The sequence below is a fragment of the Rhinoderma darwinii genome, chromosome 13 (assembly GCF_050947455.1).
Source record: "Rhinoderma darwinii isolate aRhiDar2 chromosome 13, aRhiDar2.hap1, whole genome shotgun sequence".
NCBI classification, from domain to species: Eukaryota; Metazoa; Chordata; class Amphibia; order Anura; family Rhinodermatidae; genus Rhinoderma; species Rhinoderma darwinii.
Window position 1 is genome coordinate 64763992 of NC_134699.1, and position 22638 is coordinate 64786629.

The 22638-nt window shown below is 47.7% G+C and overlaps 1 long non-coding RNA gene across 3 annotated transcripts; it reads right to left on the reverse strand.

Moving 5' to 3' along the window:
• Positions 1-159: 159 nt before the first annotated feature.
• Positions 160-20652, reverse strand: LOC142666763 (uncharacterized). 3 transcript variants are annotated; one of them, XR_012851728.1, is made up of 4 exons: positions 20570-20652; positions 6382-6525; positions 5127-5166; positions 160-2823 (listed from the first exon to the last, which is right to left on the reverse strand). It is a non-coding gene; the product is annotated as an uncharacterized LOC142666763 (long non-coding RNA). The 3 variants fall into 3 exon arrangements; XR_012851727.1 differs by having other exon boundaries at positions 20564-20644; XR_012851726.1 differs by having other exon boundaries at positions 6382-6540; positions 20564-20643.
• Positions 20653-22638: the final 1986 nt, after the last annotated feature.

A 22638-nucleotide genomic window follows, 5' to 3' on the forward strand; every position in this document is an offset into this window, starting at 1 on the left:
TTGATTAGATTAGAAATTCTATCAGCCTGAACTTTTACCTTCTCTCATTTTCAGGTGCTATAGGAATATTTTGACCCCTTTCTAATAATGTAATATATTCATTTATTGGATGGAAATCACAACTTCTTCATCGGAACACAAAATGCAATTAACCAGGAATGACGTTTTCAAAAGTTTATTATGTAGAAAACAACTGTAATAGCCCAGAGTAACTTGTAATATATCTAATGATCCAGCAGGGGTGCTATAACTTTGGAGATATGGATCCAGGATTGCATGGTAAAGTATAAAACGCTGAACAAGCAGAGTTTGCTGGGGAATTTAATCTCAGAAGCCTAAAGAATAGTGAGTGCAGCTCTGGAGTATAATATAGGATGTAACTCAGGATCAGTACAGGATAAGTAATGTAATATATATACACAGTGACTCCACCAGCAGAATAGTGAGTGCAGCTCTGGAGTATAATACAGGATGTAACTCAGGATCAGTACAGGATAAATAATGTAATGTGTGTACACAGTGACTGCACCAGCAGAATAGTGAGTGCAGCTCTGGAGTATAATATAGGATGTAACTCAGGATCAGTACAGGATAAGTAATGTAATGTATGTACACAGTGACTCCACCAGCAGAATAGTGAGTGCAGCTCTGGAGTATAATACAGGATGTAACTCAGGATCAGTACAGGATAAGTAATGTAATATATATATACACAGTGACTCCACCAGCAGAATAGTGAGTGCAGCTCTGGAGTATAATACAGGATGTAACTCAGGATCAGTACAGGATAAGTAATGTAATGTATGTACACAGTGACTCCACCAGCAGAATAGTGAGTGCAGCTCTAGAGTATAATACAGGATGTAACTCAGGATCAGTACAGGATAAGTAATGTAATGTATGTGCACAGTGACGCCAACAGCAGAATAGTGAGTGCAGCTCTGGAGTATAATACAGGATGTAACTCAGGATCAGTACAGGATAAGTAATGTCATGTATGTACACAGTGACTCCACCAGCAGAATAGTGAGTGCAGCTCTGGAGTATAATACAAGATATAACTCAGGATCAGTACAGGATAAGTAATGTAATATATTTGCATAGTGAATCAACTTGCTCTTGTACCGGTAGTAGAGAAAATCCATTGGATACTGGAGTTGTTATATGGCAGCACTAACAGCACCCATCATTTTCTGGCACTTTTGTTGCCCAGTAGGTGAATCTTCTTGATGACTATTCTATACCCCCCTCCTCTGGATGCACCATATTGTTTTTTTCAAGATAAGAGAGGAAGCGTCTGACAGTGTCCAGGAGGGTGACCGATAATCCTGAAGCATCATTTCTCCGGGGTCGGTCCCACAACTGTTAACCTCACTTCCCACTCTGCGTCTTATCAGCTCCACTCAGCAGATGTGACACTGGGAGTATTAGAGACTTCCAAGCTATTATTTCTATTGCATCATGCCATATCCTGAATATTAAAGGATAACTCCATATTTATGTCATCTTCTCCATGGTTTACCTGAACAGCCATTGTAACTGTGCCCTTCACTATAGTAGATGTGCTTTAATTTGGAAAACCTTGAAGAAGTGGTTGTCACGGCTCCACCCAGATTTCTTCTTTTACTCAAAGGTCTATGACATAGTGATCCTACCCTTTAGCTCCCCCACCTCGCTAGCTTCCTCACTGCCCTTGTCGCAGCCCCACCACAGCATCGCCCTCTGTCTCTGGAGTCTCTTTGCTTTTTCTGACTAAGTCCCAAAGAGTCTTGTTAAACAGGGACCCAAAGAGAACTGGGAAGCCAAAACAATTAAGTGTCCAATGTTTTAGACAAGATTAGGACGAGCGGCTGCACTGTGCGCGTAGGACGAGCGGCTGCACTGTGCGCGTAGGACGAGCGGCTGCACTGTGCGCGTAGGACGAGCGGCTGCACTGTGCGCGTAGGACGAGCGGCTGCACTGTGCGCGTAGGACTAGCGGCTGTACTGTGCGCGTAGGACGAGCGGCTGCACTGTGCGCGTAGGACGAGCGGCTGCACTGTGCGTGTAGGACGAGCGGCTGCACTGTGCGCGTAGGACGAGCGGCTGCACTGTGCGAGTAGGACGTGCGGCTGCACTGTGCGCGTAGGACGAGCGGCTGCACTGTGCGCTGGGGCTATAGCTATGTGGCTGTCACTTTGTATGTTGGGGCTCGTATCAGGCATTGTATGTGGAGGGGGGGGGCATGTGACAGGCACTGCATACGGTGACAATGGCTGGGAGTCCTTTTCCTACTGCTATGCTATGGCATCATTTTTTTGCACCATGTAGCTGGCAATATAAAAAAGCTCCAAAAACCTAAAAGGCAGGACATAAAAATGTTTTTTCTTTCATCTGTCTGAAATTAGGGGGGACAAAGCCACCGGAGAGGTACCTGTTAAACCGTAACGTTCTCCTTTAAGTGCAGATGTCATAAAGGTTACCTAGCAAAGTCTCCGTACACGTGACGTCGATTACGAGTTACAAGTGTCAATACCTAAGGAAGAATAACCTAAAACAAGTCCATCTCGTCTCCCAACACAGAAGGAGGGATTTTTTCCCCTGATTCTCCGTTGAGTCTTTCAGTGATGGTCGGGTCTCGAATCAGCTGTACTTTTTGGGATTAAGTTCTTGCCACAAAGCACGTCTGACCCGTGAAGCTTCTTTTTCTGAAAATACTTGACCCAACTAATAGGAAATACTCTGTCCACCACGAAAACCTCAAGTATTACTCTTGTCATGACTTCACCTTGACCGGCTTCTTGCTTGGAGACCACCAGGGACATCACGCTACTTTTTGAAGCATCTGAAACGAAGGAAGGGATCTTAAAAAAAAACATCTGGAGAAACTGGTCTCAAAGAGAGGAGATCGATGAAAGGTTCCAGAGTCTCGTAAGACAGAGAGTGATCAACCGGTTCAGAGACATCAAGAGACAGGTGGAAGATCTAGAAAGGAGAGTCTTGAGTGGTGGCTTAAGAGGTCTCTCATCTGATCCGGCAACTGGAAATCGAGAAGGACAAGTCATCAAGCAAGGTAAGGAACAATGCGGAGCTGGGCCACCTCGTCTGATCCTCCACCTGTTCTAGATCAGCAGGACCACAGACGTGGAAAGAGCCAGGAAACATGTGGAGCAACTCCAAGATCTTAGTGATCTGGCTGAGGGTCTCAGGGCAACGTTACTGGTTTTTGAAGACCAGTGAAGTTGGAAATTGGAGGGTTGGGGCATGACCACACATGGCGGAATTCCTCCGCAACTGTCCGCATCAATGCCGCACCTAATCCGGGTTGCGGATTACGGCTGCGGATCTGCACAAAATGTGCAGAAAATTGATGTGGACTGGCTGCTGCGGACTGCAGGAAAAGTGCTTCCCTTCTCCCTATTCAGTGCAGGATAGAGAGAAGGGACAGCACTTTCCCTAGTGAAAGTCAAAGAAATTCATACTTACCGCCCGTTGTCTTGGTGACGCGTCCCTCTTTCGGCATCCAGCCCGACCTCCCTGGATGACGCTCCAGTCCATGTGACCGCTGCAGCCTGTGCTTGGCCTGTGATTGGCTGCAGCCGTCACTTAGAATGAAACGTCATCCTGGGAGGCCGGACTGGAGACAGACGCAGGGAGTTCTCGGTAAGTATGAACTTATATGTTTTTTTACAGATACATGTATATTGAGATCGGTAGTCACTGTCCCGGGTGCAGAAACAGTTACTGCCGATCGCGTAACTCTTTCAGCACCCTGGACAGTGACTATTTACAGACGTCTCCTAGCAACGCTCCCGTCATTACGGGAGCCCCATTGACTTCCTCAGTCTGGCTGTAGACCTAGAAATACATAGGTCCAGCCAGAATGAAGAAATGTCATGGTAGTAAAAACAATACGCTCCGCAGCACACATAAGATCTGCGGACTTCATTGCGGAATTTTGACTCTCCATTGAAGTCAATGGAGAAATTCCGCCATGAGTCCGCAACCAGTCCGCCACTGCTCCGCAACAGACAGAGCATGCTGCGGACACCAAATTCCGCTCCGCAGCCTATGCTCCGCAGCGGAATTGTACGCATCGTGTAAACGAACACTGCTAAATTAAAGTGAAAGTCAATGGAGAAACGGCTCCGCTGCGGATTAACGCTGCGGAGTGTCCGCAGCGGAATTTAAGTGAAATTCCGCCATGTGTGAACCCGCCCTTGGAGTGAGTTATAATAAAACCACAGAGTTTTAATGTTGCGCCCAGGCCATCAACCTAAGCCCAACGGGGCATGAGGGTCGGTTTGGCCCAGGTCCCATTAAGTTGCCTGTCAAATTGTTAAAAATTATTTTTCTGGCACATTAAATATGGCCGCCCACAAGGATAGTCATCTGCTTTTTCAGGCACCTGAATGACAAATCTGCCTTAATATGCAGCGATACGTGCAGAGCTGTCATTCGTGGCACTAGGAAAGCTTGGTGACAACCTCGGTGGGCGGACATATTCTTTGTCACCCAGCTTTATCAGAAACCGATCTCGGGATACATTAAATTACTATTTTAAATTGACCTACTTTAGAGTTGGGAATCAGATTTTGGGGGAAATTTGTTTATGCCTCTGATGTAGTAGAGCTGACTTTGTTATTGGCACAGCTCACGTTTATATCATTTCTTTGTGGTGTGACTACACAAAACCCTATTAATACTTTAGCTCTGCTACATCTTTATGTCTCATATCAATTCCATGACCATTAAACTCATACGCAGTTGCAGAAAGAAAAGCAACATTTTGTGTGGGGGAAACTAAATCCCTCCGAGTCTGACGGCTTATTTGACAGGGATGTAAAACGATAGCGTGAATCGAGTCTTGTCATCGTGCCAATGTTTTACAGGGGTGGGTTTTGTCATGTTCCGATAATAGAAGTAAAAATAAAACATTCTGCAAAAAAAAAAAAAAAAATACAAAAATTCTCAAAAGGTAAAGAATGAAATATGGCGTAGCGGTGACTTCCACGCAAGCCTAACAAAAATGACAAACATTCGAAGTAAGACGCAGACGATCAGTCTGCCTGGAAATTCTATTTAAAACTTTGAAACATTCGAAGACCAAAACATTGGTGCGAGCCAGTCGAATAAATGATGGCTCACCTTATGTCTTGGCAGGAGCCCCTGTGATTCTTCTTGGGATCTGTAAGTAAGGACACAGCGGAGACGTATTGGCAGCTCGTATAAAATAATGGGCCGACTCTCGCAAAGTGCGCTCAGGATTAGCAAATACAGTCCATGGCAGGAACATTCTACGGCCATGAAATCACATCACACGTAGATATTTCCGTAATAGCTCCATGAGGATCAAACAGAGGCATGAGACCCCTCCACCCCTCCTCCACATACAACCACCCCGCCATTGTTAACTCAAGGATGTTAATGTGCGATCCACCGAGGGAACACTCAATCCTCTCATTTTCTGGCCTGGGGAGAATGGTCACCTCTTACAAATAGTTAAGAAAAGATTTAATAGGATAAAGGGCAGAGAAGACGCTCTACCATCGAAAAACATACATGACCTCCTACAGGTAAAACATACAGTGAACATACATGACCTCCTACAAGAACATACAGTGAAGAACATACATGACATCCTACAGATAAAACATACAGTGAACATACATGACCTCCTACAGGTAAAACATACAGTGAACATACATGACCTCCTACAGGTAAAACATACAGTGAACATACATGACCTCCTACAGGTAAAACATACAGTGAACATACATGACCTCCTACAGGGAGAACATACAGTGAAGAACATACATGACCTCCTACAGGGAGAACATACAGTGAAGAACATACATGACCTCTTACAGGGAGAACATACAGTGAAGAACATACATGACCTCCTACAGGGAGAACATACAGTGAAGAACATACATTACCTCCTACAGGTAAAACATACAGTGAAGAACATACATGACCACCTACAAGAACATACAGTGAAGAACATACATGACCTCCTACAAGAACATACAGTGAAGAACATACATGACCTCCTACAGGGAGAACATACAGTGAAGAACATACATGACCTCCTACAGGTAAAACATACAGTGAAGAACATACATGACCTCCTACAGGTAAAACATACAGAGAAGACCATACATGACCTCCTACAGGTAAAACATACAGTGAAGAACATACAAACAGTGCCACAGTTAACCCCCATCAATAGAACCAGAGTGCCCACAAACAGTGCCAGTGTACCCCCATCAATAGAACCAGAGTGCCCTCAGTGGCACAGTGTACCCCCATAAATAGAACCAGAGTGCCCTCAGTGCCACAGTGTACCCTCATAAATAGAACCAGAGTGCCTTCATAAACAGTGCTAGTGTTCTCCACTTACTTCAGTACCTGTCCACAAGGAGGATCACTATAATTTGCTCCGTTTCTTCTTTCTCACGTCTCTGCCTGTGTCAGTCTTCACTGATGCTCTGGAATTCTATTCATAGACTAGGATGCCCAGGTTAAACCATTTTGTAGGCACCATCTAGATACAAAAGCACTATAATACATGAAAGGCAAATAAAAAAAAAACTTTTAAACTGTAAAATGAATATAGGAGTAAGCAAAGTTGTGTCTATAGCTGCAAATGAGGAGGAGGGGCCTCATAAAGACAAGAGGGGGAGGAGAGAACAGGGCTTATGCATTTCTATGAAGCTGGGGTGACTGTGATTAAATGATGGCTCTATAGATGCTAAAAATGGCTGCTGTGACTTAGAAGTCATGGGTATAACTGGCTGACACAAGAAGACAACAGCACACAGTTCTCTGCTTATGTTTTCGAGTAGGGAGCTCATAGTTCACTTTCCGTTCACGCTTTCAAAATTAAAGGTAATTATTTCAGTGCCCGTTACTTATTGGCCCGGGCCCCCGGTTATTTATAGATACTAAGACTTTAGATGGAGAGCCACCAAATCTCAGCGTGTCCTCCGCAGCCGCTACATGTCCGATTTTCTCCAGAACCGAAAAAACAGAAATCTCTAAACACCCGTAGAACACGATCGTAATACGATTTTACAGGAATGTTCTTTATAACCGTCTGGCAGCAGCAGCTCAACCTCAAACTTTATCTAGAATAAAAGGGGATCGCTGCCAGCCCTATAAGAGATAGGACATGAAAACGGAGAATTCGGCTTTTTTATTGTGGTCATGGAGAATTAGGTGAAAAGTTCTCTGCTTGTCCCATCTGACATCACTGACCAGGCCTTAAAGGGATTGTCCAGAATTAGAAACATGGCTGCATTCTTCCAGAAACAACGCCACACCTATCCATAGGTTGTATCTGGTATTGCAGCTCAGCTTTATGGATGTGAATCAGACTGAGCTGCAATACCACACACAACCTATGGGCTAACGTGGCGCCGCTTACGAAAGAAAGTGGAATTTTTTTTCTAACCCGTTAAAAGGGTCAAAGCAGGTTTTTAGCCTCTGTATATAGTGTTTCCATTCACTGACAGAAAGTAGGGATCATGAAAATGGTGAGGAATTGAAACACGAAGTAAATGAGAAAATGGCAAATTATACAATGGACATTTTCTTTACATCAAACCAGAAGACCCCGTTTGTACTAAAATAGTGGCAGACTTTGCCCAGATAGTGTCATACAGTGCCCAAATAAAGGCAAACAGTAACTGCATAATAGCATACTGTGCCCACATAAAGCCAAATAATTCCCAGGGAATGCCATACTGTGCCCATGTAGTCATACAGTGCCTATATAAAGCCAATCAATACCCACATGGTGCCACACTGTGCCCACGTAGTCATACAGTGCCTATATGGAGCCAAACAATACCCACATGGTGCCACACTGTGCCCACAGTCATACAGTGCCTATATAAAGCCAAACAATACTCACATGGTGCCACACTGTGCCCACAGTCATACAGTGCCTATATAAAGCCAAACAATACCCACATGGTGCCACACTGTGCCCACATGGTCGTGCAGTGCCTATATAAAGCCAAACAATACTCACATGGTGCCACACTGTGCCCACAGTCATACAGTGCCTATATAAAGCCAAACAATACTCACATGGTGCCATACTGTGCCCACAGTCATACAGTGCCTATATAAAGCCAAACAATACCCACATGGTGCCACACTGTGCCCACATGGTCGTGCAGTGCCTATATAAAGCCAAACAATACTCACATGGTGCCATACTGTGCCCACAGTCATACAGTGCCTATATAAAGCCAAACAATACCCACATGGTGCCACACTGTGCCCACGTAGTCATACAGTGCCTATATAGAGCCAAACAATACCCACATGGTGCCACACTGTGCCCACATAGTCATATAGTGCCTATATAAAGCCAAACAATACTCACATGGTGCCACACTGTGCCCACAGTCATACAGTGCCTATATAAAGCCAAACAATACCCACATGGTGCCACACTGTGCCCACATGGTCGTGCAGTGCCTATATAAAGCCAAACAATACTCACATGGTGCCACACTGTGCCCACAGTCATACAGTGCCTATATAAAGCCAAACAATACCCACATAGTGTCATACTGTGCCCACAGTCATACAGTGCCTATATAAAGCCAAACAATACTCACATGGTGCCATACTGTGCCCACAGTCATACAGTGCCTATATAAAGCCAAACAATACCCACATGGTGCCACACTGTGCCCACATAGTCGTGCAGTGCCTATATAAAGCCAAACAATACTCACATGGTGCCACTGTGCCCACAGTCATACAGTGCCTATATAAAGCCAAACAATACTCACATGGTGCCACACTGTGCCCACAGTCATACAGTGCCTATATAAAGCCAAACAATACTCACATGGTGCCATACTGTGCCCACAGTCATACAGTGCCTATATAAAGCCAAACAATACCCACATGGTGCCACACTGTGCCCACATGGCCGTGCAGTGCCTATATAAAGCCAAACAATACTCACATGGTGCCACACTGTGCCCACAGTCATACAGTGCCTATATAAAGCCAAACAATACTCACATGGTGCCACTGTGCCCACAGTCATACAGTGCCTATATAAAGCCAAACAATACTCACATGGTGCCATACTGTGCCCACAGTCATACAGTGCCTATATAAAGCCAAACAATACCCACATGGTGCCACACTGTGCCCACATGGTCGTGCAGTGCCTATATAAAGCCAAACAATACTCACATGGTGCCACACTGTGCCCACAGTCATACAGTGCCTATATAAAGCCAAACAATACTCACATGGTGCCATACTGTGCCCACAGTCATACAGTGCCTATATAAAGCCAAACAATACCCACATGGTGCCACACTGTGCCCACATGGTCGTGCAGTGCCTATATAAAGCCAAACAACACTCACATGGTGCCACACTGTGCCCACAGTCATACAGTGCCTATATAAAGCCAAACAATACTCACATGGTGCCACTGTGCCCATATAGAGCCAAATAACAACCACTGTTGAGGGGGTGAATAGTGTGTTAGCTTGTCTGTTTGTACCCCTCTATTTCACCCACCGGCCAGCCAACCCTTTGTCTTTGTCCACTATTAGGCCATGTTCACACGCTTAACCAAAAATCTTTCTATGGTATGATTTGGCATACCTCGCAACATTTGAATTCGGAAAAGAGGGAAATTTTAAGCCATGCCCCCTAACCACGCCCAATATCCCGTATAGAAACATCAAATCACGGCCAGATCCTTCTGCAAATAACGCGCACACATTCTCACTGCGGATCTCTAGACTGTTTGGATATCACAGATATTATGGATCCGGTTATATCGTCTTTGTGTTACTTTTCCTATCTTGGGTATAACATTTGCTCATCACGGCGGCAGCTGCAGGACAAACCAAAAGGCTGAGAACAATGAAAGTCAAGAGGGAGACCCTGTGATGGATGACTTTTCAATTGACAGGTAGCAGAGTTACATGATGGGTATTTTTTTTTTCCAGTTGTATAACTCTGCTACCAGTCAATGGAAAAATCATCCACCAGAGCCCCCCTGTACATCACTCCACACACAGCCCCCCTGTAGATAGCGCCACACACAGCCCCCCTGTAGATAGCTCCAGATACAGCCCCCATGTCGATAGCTCCACACACAGCCCCCTGTAGATAGTGCCACACATAGCCCCCCTGTAGCTGGCTCCACACACAGCCCCCCTGTAGATAGCGCCACACACAGCCCCCTGTAGATAGCTCCAGACACAGCCCTCCTGTAGATAGCTCCACAAACAGCCCCATTGTACATAGTGCCAGATCAGCCTCCCTGTAGATAGCTCCACACACAGTCTCCCTGTAGATAGCTCCACACACAGCCCCCCTGTAGATAGCTCCAGACACAGCCCCCCTGTAGATAGCGCCACACACAGCCCCCTTGTACATAGCGCCAGATACAGCCCCCTGTAGATAGCACCACACACAGCCCCCCTGTACATAGCGCCACACACAGCCCCCTTCTACATAGCGCCAGACACAGCCCCCCTGTACATAGCTCCACACACAGCCCCCCTGTACATAGCTCCACACAGTCCCCCTGTAGATAGCGCCACACACAGCCCCCCTGTACATAGCGCCAGACACAGCCCCCCTGTACATAGCTCCACACACAGCCCCCTGTAGATAGCGCCGCACACAGCCCCCTGTAGATAGCTCCACAAACAAACCCCTGTAGATTGCTCCACACACAGCCCCCTGTAGATAGCTCCACACACAGCCCCCCTGTAGATAGCTCCAGATACAGTCCCCCTGTAGATAGCTCCACGCACAGCCCCCTGTTGATTGCTCCACACACAGCCTCCCTGTAGATAGTTCCAGATACAGCCCCCCTGTAGATAGCTCCACACACAGCCCCCCTGTAGATAGCTCCAGATACAGCCCCCCTGTAGATAGCTCCACGCACAGCCCCCTGTTGATTGCTCCACACACAGCCTCCCTGTAGATAGTTCCAGATACAGCCCCCCTGTAGATAGCTCGACACAGCCCCCCTGTACATAGTGCCAGACACAGCCCCCCTTTAGATAGCTCCAGATACAGCCTCCCTGTAGATAGCTACACACACACAGCCCCCCCTGTAGATAGCGCCACACACAGCCCCGATGTATATAGCGCCACACACAGCCCCCCCTGTAGATTGCTCCACACAGCCCCCCTGTACATAGCGCCACACACAGCCCCCTGTACATAGCGCCAGATACAGCACCCCTTTAGATAGCTCCAAATACAGCCCCCCTGTAGATAGCTCCAGACACAGCCCCCCTGTACATAGTGCCAGACACAGCTCCCCTGTACATAGCGCCAGACACAGCCCCCTGTAGATAGCGCCACACACAGCCCCCCTGTACATAGCTCCACACACAGCCCCCCTGTAGATAGCTCCACACACAGCCCCCTGTAGATAGCTCCAGATACAGCCCCCTGTAGATAGCTCCACACACAGCCCCCTGTAGATAGCGCCACACACAGCCCCCTGTACATAGCTCCACACACAGCCCCCATGTATATAGCTCCACACACAGCCCCCCTGTAGATAGCTCCACACACAGCCCCTGTACATAGCTCCACACACAGCCCCCCTGTATATAGCTCCACACACAGCCCCCTGTACATAGCTCCACACACAGCCCCCCTGTAGATAGTGGCACACACAGCCCCCCTGTACATAGCGCCAGACACAGCCCCCATGTACATAGCTCCACACAGAGCCCCCTGTAGATAGCGCCACACACAGCCCCCCTGTAGATAGCTCCACACACAACCCCCTGTAGATCGCTCCACACACAGCCCCCCCTGTAGATTGCTCCACACACAGCCCCCTGTAGATAGCTCCACACACAGCCCCCCTGTTGATTGCTCCACACACAGCCCCCCTGTTGATTGCTCCACACACAGCCTCCCTGTAGATAGTTCCAGATACAGCCCCCCTGTAGATAGCTCCAGACACAGCCCCCCTGTAGATAGCTCCAGACACAGCCCCCCTGTAGATAGCTCCAGACACAGACCCCTGTAGATAGCTCCAGACACAGCCCCCTGTAGATAGCTCCACACACAACCCCCCTGTAGATAGCTACACACACAGCCCACCTGTAGATAGCTCCACACACGGCCCCCCTGTACATAGCGCCAGACACAGCCCCCTGTACATAGCGCCAGACACAGCCCCCCTTTAGATAGCTCCAGATACAGCCTCCCTGTAGATAGCTACACACACAGCCCCCCTGTAGATAGCACCACACACAGCCCCCCTGTAGATAGCGCCACACACAGCCCCGATGTATATAGCGCCACACACAGCCCCCCTGTAGATTGCTGCACACAGCCCCCCTGTACATAGCGCCACACACAGCCCCCTGTACATAGCGCCAGACACAGCCCCCCTTTAGATAGCTCCAGATACAGCCCCCCTGTAGATAGCTCCAGGCACAGCTCCCCTGTACATAGCGCCAGACACAGCCCCCCTGTACATAGTGCCAGACACAGCTCCCCTGTACATAGCACCAGACACAGCCCCCTGTAGATAGCGCCACACACAGCCCCCTGTAGATAGCGCCAGACACAGCCCCCCTGTACATAGCTCCACACACAGCCCCCCTGTAGATAGCTCCACACACAGCCCCCTGTAGATAGCTCCAGATACAGCCCCCTATACATAGCTCCACACACAGCCCCCTGTAGATAGCGCCACACACAGCCCCCTGTACATAGCTCCACACACAGCCCCCCTGTATATAGCTCCACACACAGCCCCCCTGTAGATAGCTCCACACACAGCCCCCCTGTATATAGCTCCATACACAGCCCCCTGTACATAGCGCCACACACAGCCCCCTGTACATAGCGCCAGACACAGCCCCCCTGTACATAGCGCGAGACACAGCCCCCTGTACATAGCGCCAGACACAGCCCCCCTGTAGATAGCTACACACGCAGCCCCCCTGTAGATCGAGCCACACACAGCCCCCTGTACATAGCTCCACGCACAGCCCCCCTGTAGATAGCTTCCTGTAGGTAGCGCAACACAACCCCCTTATAAGAGGTAGCCGGCCCTACTGCTGCCACCGTCAAAAGAAGGGCTCATTTACACAAGCGTGTTATACGTCCGTGCAACGCGCGTGATTTTCACGCGCGTTGCACGGACCTATGTTAGTCTATAGGGCAGTGCAGACAGTTGCATGATTTTTACGCAGCGTTGGTCCGCTGCGAAAAACTCACGACATGTCCTTTCTTTGTGCGCTGTTCGCGCATCACGCACCCATTAAAGTCAATCACGCACCCATGAAAACCACGCATGTCACACGGACGCACTTCCGTGGGACGCGCCTGATTCGCGCAACAGCAGTGAAAAGGATGAATGTAAACAGAAAAGACCCCACGTGCTTTTCTGTTTACAAACATACATACAGAGTGTCATAATGATGGCGGCTGCGCAAAAAATCACGCAGCCACGCATCATACGCTGCTGACACACAGAGCTGTTATGTGCCTTTTGCGCACGCAAAACGCCGTGTTTTTTGCGTGCGCAAAGCGCACACACTCGTGTAAATAAGGCCGAAGGCAGGAGTCTTGCGGCGGTGTTCTCACTGGTGTCGATGCCGGCCCAGAAGTGGACCAGTCTAGTCACCTGACCTGTCACCTGACCGGTGAGGTCAGATGACAGGTCAGGTGACTGGACTGGTCCACTCCCGTGCCGGCATCGACACCAGTGAGAACACCGCCGCAAGACTCCTGCCTTCTTTTGATCGCTGCTGCAGACGTCTGGCATGCAGGGTGCCTGTCAGCAGCGATTAGCTGTTTTGATGCAGCGCCCAGCGGGACATTTTGCAGACCGCCCGGGATGGAGGGACAGCGGTGAGGTATGGATTTGGTTATGTGTATAAAGATTGTAAGTATGGAATATATATTATATATGGTTTATGTAGAATGTATGGAATATGAATAATATGCGCTTTATGTAGAATATTTATGTTTAGGCCATTGAGCGCCGCGGGCATAAAACAGCGCGAAATACGCTTTCTCTGCCTCCCATTGAAGTCAATGGGAGGTCAGAGGCGGAAGCGCCCGAAGATAGGGCATGTCGCTTCTTTTTCCCGCGAGGCAGTTTTACTGCTCGCGGGAAAAAGACGCCGACGCCTCCTATTGAAATCAATGGGAGGCGTTCTCGGGCCGTTTTTGCCGAGTTTTGCGACGCGGTTTCCGCGTAAAAAAACTCGGCAAAATACCCCGTGTGAACATAGCCTAAGACTATGGAATTCTGGGAAATAGAACATTGTGTATATAAGTGCTCCCGGAGCAGGGCGGGACGGGTTCAGTTCAGAGTGTGTGAGCTGAGGGTTGGAGATGCTGCTTGAGCTGAAGGGAGCTGCAATTTAACCCTTAATGTACCTGCTTTTTGTTGCTATTTTACTTTTATTTTGTATTTGCTCAAAATAAATACGAGCACTGATTGCCAAATCCTGAGCGAGGACTGTTTGACGGCGAGAATACCCACATAGTGCCATACTGTGCCGAGACAAATACTATGGAGAATGCCACACTGTGCCCGCAGTCATACAGTGCCTATATAAAGCCACACAATGCCCACATAGTGCCATACTGTGCTGAGACAAATAGTACTGAGAGAATGCCACACTGTGCCCACAGTCATACTGTGCAACATAGAGCCAAACAGTAACTGCGTACTACCATACTGTGCCCACAGAGAGACAAATAATTACCAGAGAATGCCACACTGTGCCCACAGTCATACAGTGCCTATATAAAGCCAGACAATACCCACATAGTGTCATACTGTGCCCATGCTGAGACAAATAGTACTGAGTGCCACACTGTGCCCCCAGTCATACAGTGCCTATATCAAGCCAGACAATACCCACATAGTGTCATACTGTGCCCATGCTGAGACAAATAGCACTAAGAGAATGCCACACTGTGCCCACAGTCATACAGTGCAACATAGAGCCACACAGTAACTGCATACTACCATACTACGCCCACAGAGAGACAAATAACTACCAGAGAATGTCATACAGTGCCAACATAAAGCCAATCAGTACCCACATAGTGCCATACTGTGCCCATGTCGAGACAAATAGTACGGAGAGAAAGCTACACTGTGCCCACAGTTATACTGTGCAACATAGAGACAAACAGTAACTGCATACTACCATACTGTGCCCACAGAGAGACAAATAACTACCAGAGAATGCCATACAGTGCCAACATAAAGCCAAACAGTACCCACATAGTGCCATACTGTGCCATGACAAATAGTACATAGAATGCCACACTGTGCCCGCAGTCATACAGTGCCTATGTAAAGCCAGACAATACCCACATAGTGCCATACAGTGCCCATGCCGAGACAAATAGTACTGAGAGAATGCGACACTGTGCCCACAGTCATACTGTGCAACATAGAGCCAAACAGTAACTGCATACTGCCATACTGTGCCCACAGAGAGACAATTACCAGAGAATGTCATACAGTGCCAACATAAAGCCAAATAGTACCCAAATAGTGCCATACTGTGCCGAGACAAATAGTACTGAGAATGCCACTCTGTGCCCACAGTAATACAGTGCCTACATAAAGCCAGACAATACCCACATAGTGTCATACTGTGCCCATGCTGAAACAAATAGAACTGAGAGAATGCCACACTGTGCCCACAGTCATACAGTGCAACATGGAGCCAAACAGTAACTGTATACTACCATACTGTGCCCACAGCTAGACAAATAATTACCAGAGAATGCCACACTGTGCCCACAGCCATACAGTGCCTATATAAAGCCAAACAATGCCCACATAGTGCCATACTGTGCTCATGCCGAGACAAATAGTACTGAGTGCCACACTGTGCCCACAGTCATACTGTGCAACATAGAGCCAAACAGTAACTGCATACTACCATACTGTGCCCACAGAGAGACAAACAATTACCAGAGAATGCCATACAGTGCCAACATAAAGCCAAACAGTACCCACATAGTGCCATACTGTGCCATGACAAATAGTACTGAGAATGCCACACTGTGCCCGCAGTCATACAGTGCCTATGTAAAGCCAGACAATACCCACATAGTGCCATACTGTGCCCATGCCGAGAGAAATAGTACTGAGAGTGCCACACTGTGCCCACAGTCATACTGTGCAACATAGAGCCAAAGAGTAACTGCATACTACCATACTGTGCCCACAGAGAGACAAACAATTACTAGAGAATGCCACACTGTGCCCAAAGTCATACAGTGCCAACATAAAGCCAAATAGTACCCACATAGTGCCATACTGTGCCCACAGAGAGAGAAACAATTACCAGAGAATGCCATACAGTGCCAACATAAAGCCAAACAGTACTCACATAGTGCCATACTGTGCCGAGACAAATAGTACTGAGAATGCCACACTGTGCCCGCAGTCATACAGTGCCTATGTAAAGCCAGACAATACCCACATAGTGCCATACTGTGCCCATGCTGAGACAAATAGCACTGAGAGAATGCCACACTGTATCCACAGTCATACAGTGCAACATAGAGCCACACAGTAACTGCAAACTACCATACTGTGCCCACAGAGAGACAAATAATTACCAGAGAATGCCACACTGTGCCCACAGTCATACAGTGCCTATATAAAGCCAGACAATACCCACATAGTGCCATACTGTGCCCATGCCGAGACAAATAGTACTGAGTGCCACACTGTGCCCACAGTCATACAGTGCCAACATATTGCCAAACAGTACCCACATAGTGCCATGACAAATAGTACATAGAATGCCACACTGTGCCCGCAGTCATACAGTGTCTATGTAAAGCCAGACAATACCCACATAGTGCCATACTGTGCCCATGCCGAGACAAAAAGTACTGAGAGAATGCCACACTGTGCCCACAGTCATACTGTGCAACATAGAGCCAAAGAGTAACTGCATACTACCATACTGTGCCCACAGAGAGACAAATAATTACCAGAGAATGCCACACTGTGCCCCCAGTCATACAGTGCAACATAGAGCCAAATCCTGCAAATCTGTGTCCAGAGAGTGCCATACTGTGCCCTGGTAAATAGCGCTTCCAGTGCCAACTTACTGCCTACAGTTCCCGGTGACACAGTCACACATCACAGAGCCCACATCGTTCCCATGCCCAAAACTATTCTACACTGTGCAAGAGAGTGATGTAGCCTCCTGTTCCCAGCAGACCGTAAAGCCGTACCAAACGTAGTGACATTGGGAACTCGATGGGGCGAGAGGAGGGGACAGACGGGATTGGCAGGTCAACACCCAAAATCCTGGACACATTGCCTAACCGTTATATGGGGTTCTCATGTAGGACGTCCATCGTCAAAGAATACTGAGGTCCACCGCTTACTTACCTCTCCCCGATCCAGCGACGTGACTCAAGGTACTTTCTTTTCAGCTATTGCGTTTGTTCCTGACCTTGAATTTAGCCTGGTCTCTGGATCTTGCCCTTATCTTGCTCTTTTGGATTTGTCATCTGGTACTTGATGTCCGACCTCTGAGTTTTGACTCCTGGCTGATCTTCCGATTCCGTCTCATCTTCTGGTTTGTCGCATCTTGATGCCCTTCCTGGCGACAACCCCCGGTTCCGTTCCTGATTTCACCTCTGCCTTGTCCCAGTCGTTCCAGCAGTGTACCCACCGCCAATTGGTAAGGGCATGACCAGACGTGGCGGATTTCCTCCGCAACTGTCCGCATCAATGCCGCACAGAATCTGCGTTGCAGATTCTGCTGCGGATCTGCACAAAATGTGCAGTACATTGATGCGGACTAGCTGCTGCGGACTGCGGGAAAAGTGCTTCCCTTCTCCCTATCAGTGCAGGATAGAGAGAAGGGACAGCACTTTCCCTAGTGAAAGTAAACGATTTTCATACTTACCGGCCGTTGTCTTGGTGACGCGTCCCTCTTTCGGCATCCAGCCCGACCTCCCTGGATGACGCGCCAGTCCATGTGACCTCTGCAGCCTGTGCTTGGCCTGTGATTGGCTGCAGCCGTCACTTACACTGAAACGTCATCCTGGGAGGCCGGACTGGAGACAGACGCAGGGAGTTCTCGGTAAGTATGAACTTATATGTTTTTTTACAGATACATGTATATTGAGATCGGTAGTCACTGTCCCGGGTGCAGAAACAGTTACTGCCGATCGCTTAACTCTTTCAGCACCCTGGACAGTGACTATTTACAGACGTCTCCTAGCAACGCTCCCGTCATTACGGGAGCCCCATTGACTTCCTCAGTCTGGCTGTAGACCTAGAAATACATAGGTCCAGCCAGAATGAAGAAATGTCATGGTAGTAAAACCAATACGCTCCGCAGCACACATAAGATCTGCGGACTTCATTGCGGAATTTTGACTCTCCATTGAAGTCAATGGAGAAATTCCGCCATGAGTCCGCCACTGCTCCGCAACAGACAGAGCATGCTGCGGACACCAAATTCCGCTCCGCAGCCTATGCTCCGCAGCGGAATTTTACGCCTCGTCTAAACGAACACTGCTAAATTAAAGTGTAAGTCAATGGACAAACGGCACCGCTGCGGATTAACGCTGCGGAGTGTCCGCAGCGGAATTTAAGTGAAATTCCGCCACGTGTGAACCCAGCCTAACAGCGACCTGGAGAATCCTGCCGGTAAAGTCCATACCTCCATGCGTGGGATTAGGCTGAAGAGCGGGAAATCTCCGCACCTCAGTTTAGCCAGCCCTAAACCGACTGCAGATCAAAAATCCACTTATCCAGTTCTTGAGAAAAAAGACAAAAACACTAGGCCGCACTCACACCATACTTTATGATACTGTCATATAAACAAGAATTTTTTTAAAAGAGTGAACCCTCGTAAGTATTAACCATAGCACTGCACCCAATGTACAGTCTCATGCCAGTCTCTGCCTCCAGTGATACCCGCACACAAGGGAAAGGCGGATAGACCTATCTGTATGTTTTTGGAATCTGGTTAGAAATCTGAGAACCCAAAGTCCCGCAGGGAGAACATAGAAGCTCCATGAATGGTCTTCTGGTGGAATTGGAATCCAAAGCAGCAAATCTAAGCCCATGTGACGGAGGGTCTGTGCACCCACTGGGCTGTACCGCCTTGGCGGTAAGGTAGCTGGCCAACAGGGTGCAGGTGAATGTCTATAGTTCTATAGGTACCTGTAGCAGCTCAGACAGCAGCGGGGCAGGCTCGGCTGGGACTAGATAGCAGGCGGATGTCAGGCGAGGTGGAGCAGGTCAGGAACTGGAAACAGGTATAGGTACAGGGGCAGAGACTGGAACAGGAAACACACTAGGAGGCAGGGGCGTAGCTAAAGGCTCATGGGCCCCGATGCAAAAGTCCTTCATGGGCCCCCCCCCCCCCCAGTTAATGGCTGATGGCCCACAGCTTTCAGCTCAATTGCTGGGTCTCAGGGGCGTAGTTAAAGAGACTCTGTCACCACATTATAAGTGCCCTATCTCCTACATAAGGAGATCGGCGCTGTAATGTAGGTGACAGCAGTGCTTTTTATTTAAAAAAACAATCTATTTTTACAACTTTATTAGCGATTTTGGTTTATGCTAATGAGCTTTCTTAATGCCCAAGTGGGCGTGTTTTTACTTTAGACCAAGTGGGCGTTGTACAGAGGAGTGCATGACGCTGACCAATCAGCATCATGCACTCCTCTCCATTCATTTACACTGCGCTAGCGATATAGTTATATCACTATGTGCAGCTACATACACAAACCCTAACATTACTACAGTGTCCTGATAATGAATACACATGACCATCCAGCCTGGACGTCATGTGTACTCAGAATCCTGACACTTCTGAGTCTTTTCTGTGAGATTCCAGCAACGGATACGAAATCTCGCGAGATTACGAGGTAAACGAGATTTCGTTTCCCTTGCTGGAAATCTCACAGAAAAGATTCAGAAGTGTCAGGATTCTGAGTACACATGACGTGCAGGCTGGATGGTCATGTATATTCATTATCAGGACACTAGTAATGTTAGGGCTTGTGTATGTAGCTGCACATAGTGATATAACTATATCGCTAGTGCAGTGTAAATGAATGGAGAGGAGTGCATGATGCCGATTGGTCAGCATCATGCACTCCTCTGTACAACGCCCACTTGGTCTAAAGTAAAACACGCCCACTTGGGTATTAAGAAACTTATTAGCATAAAGCTAAAAATCACTCATAAAGTGGTTTAAAATAGATAGTTTTTCTAAATAAAAAGCATTACTGTCACCTACATTATAGCGCCAATCTCCTTATGTAGGAGATAGGGTACTAATATGAATGGTGTGGTTTGCTGCAAATTTCATAATCGCGGCAAAACCGCGACATTTTTGCCGCGATTACGAAAATCGCGGCAAAACCGCGCCATTTTTGCCGCGATTACGAAAATCGCAGCAAAACGCATGGTGAATTAAAAAAATGTAACTAACCCTACAGGAGTTGGGGTCAGGAGAGACAAGTAAAGAAGAGACAATGGGGGATGCAGGGAGAGAGGGGGTTAAGGAAGCGCTCACCAGGACCTGAGAGGTGGACGTGCCTTCTCTTCTGCCGACTCTGCTGCTGCTATACTGCGATAGAAGGACCTGATCGGTGGGCGTGGCTTCTGTTCCTCAAAGGCGAATCAGGTCACATGGGCATGACATCATTAAAGGTCCTTCAGCAAACGGCATCTGTCCAACTTTAATGCTGCTTATGCAGCGTTTTTACATAAGTAACCTCACGAAAATGTGGTGGGGGGGGCCGTGGGCCCCCCAGGCTTCAGGGCCCGGTCGCAATTGCGACCGCTGCGACCCCTATAGCTACGCCACTGCTAGGAGGCCATCACATAGACAAACTAGGGAACACAAAAACGCTCAGGCATAGAACTAGGGGTCTGGACCCCTCTTATAGTCCAGGGTACTCACGGGTCAAAGTTCGTCAATGAGGTCCGACGCGTGCGCTGCCCCTTTAAGAGCGGGCACGAGCACCCTACGGTATCCGGCTGAGGTGAGTGGACACGAGCGCTGGCATCTCCTGAGCAGGAGCCTGGGGCCAGAGCTTGCCAACTCGTGGCTGCGGCTGTCAGGGGAAGGTTGGAGCTGACAGACCGCAGCCACGGACATTACAGCCCAATAGACACAATAATGGTCCAGTAATGTTCAGAGGGGTTTAGCTAAAGCGGGTGCAGAAATAGCAGTTGCACATGGTCCCTCGTGTCTTAGCGGCTCAAATGCCCGTCTGGAACTTGACGAGAGACCGGTATTATAAATGGCCCATGGTAGTTGGGGGCCCTGTTATAGATTTTGCATTGGGTTCCCAGGAGCTTCAAGTTACTGCCGAGAGCCCAATGTTCAAAAATTCTGACTAATGGTACGAGAGTCCAGTGGGCGAAGCTTGACCATGTATAGATGTTTGGTAACGCATTTCTCCACTAAATTACTCTTTGAAAGAGGTCACATAGTTCTGGACCGACAATTTTGCAATTGTTAATCTAAGAAATTACGTAATAATTTCCCTTTGTTGTGAGCTTGACATCTCAACCCATTGAAGGCATTATATAAATACTACAAGACATATTTTATTGGACACCCTCCTTCTCATTAGAGGGATTGAAGTCATTTCAAGTCACAACTTTTTGGGATATAAAATGAAAATGATATCAAATGAAAATAACAGTGAAATTCCCCAGAAATGTCGAGTTACAATATAAAAAGGTTTAATCCAATTATGGTTGTGTTTGGTTTAGGACATATAAGCACGTTCAAAGGTCGCAACGTTGACATCTGACTTGTAGGGTGGGGGGTGTCCGTCCTTCCATCATCTCTATCTATAAATATAATTCTATGGGCTTGTGTGTTTCATGCAACCAAAAATAAGGAAACATAGAGACTCCTGCAAATGAAGCTTTGGCTTGTTTGCAAACATAGGTGGGAGGGCATCTCTTTCTGGTGTGTGCCCAAGCCATCTATTTAGCCGGCCAACAATCTACCTTTGGCTCAATACCCTTATCCAAGATTGGCAGGGCTTTAAGTATAAATTGAAAGTTTTATTTACATCAAATCTGAATATTCCTTTAAAGTCTAGTGAAATGGTGGCACACTTTGCCCAAATACTGTCATGCTGTGCCCATATAAAGTTAATACTGCCATAATGTGCTCACATGGTGCTATAGTGTATCCTCTTAAAACCATTTTTTGGTAAAAAATAGATGGAAGGGCACCTCTTTATGGTGTTCCCCCCAAACATCTACTTGGCCGGTCAACCTGTGGCTTAATACCCCTATCCAAAATCGGCAAGGCTATGTGATATACAGACCATGCCTTGTTGCTAATCTTGGGACAGAGGGGGCTGAGGTGGAGCACAGTTTAAAAATGCTCCTCAATGAAGCCCAACACCAGAATCAAGAGTCTTCACATAGACTTGTCTATTGGGGCAGATTATTCATCTGTTTGTGGCCAAATTGTTGAGTCTATGGTCAGCCTATGGCTTTAGCAGCCTGTGGTTTAGAACTTGCTGGGTATTATTACTTGCAGATGGCATTACTAGTACAGTGATGTGTCAACACACTGGCAAAGAACCACTGTGAGGCTCACATTGGGCCAATATTGCC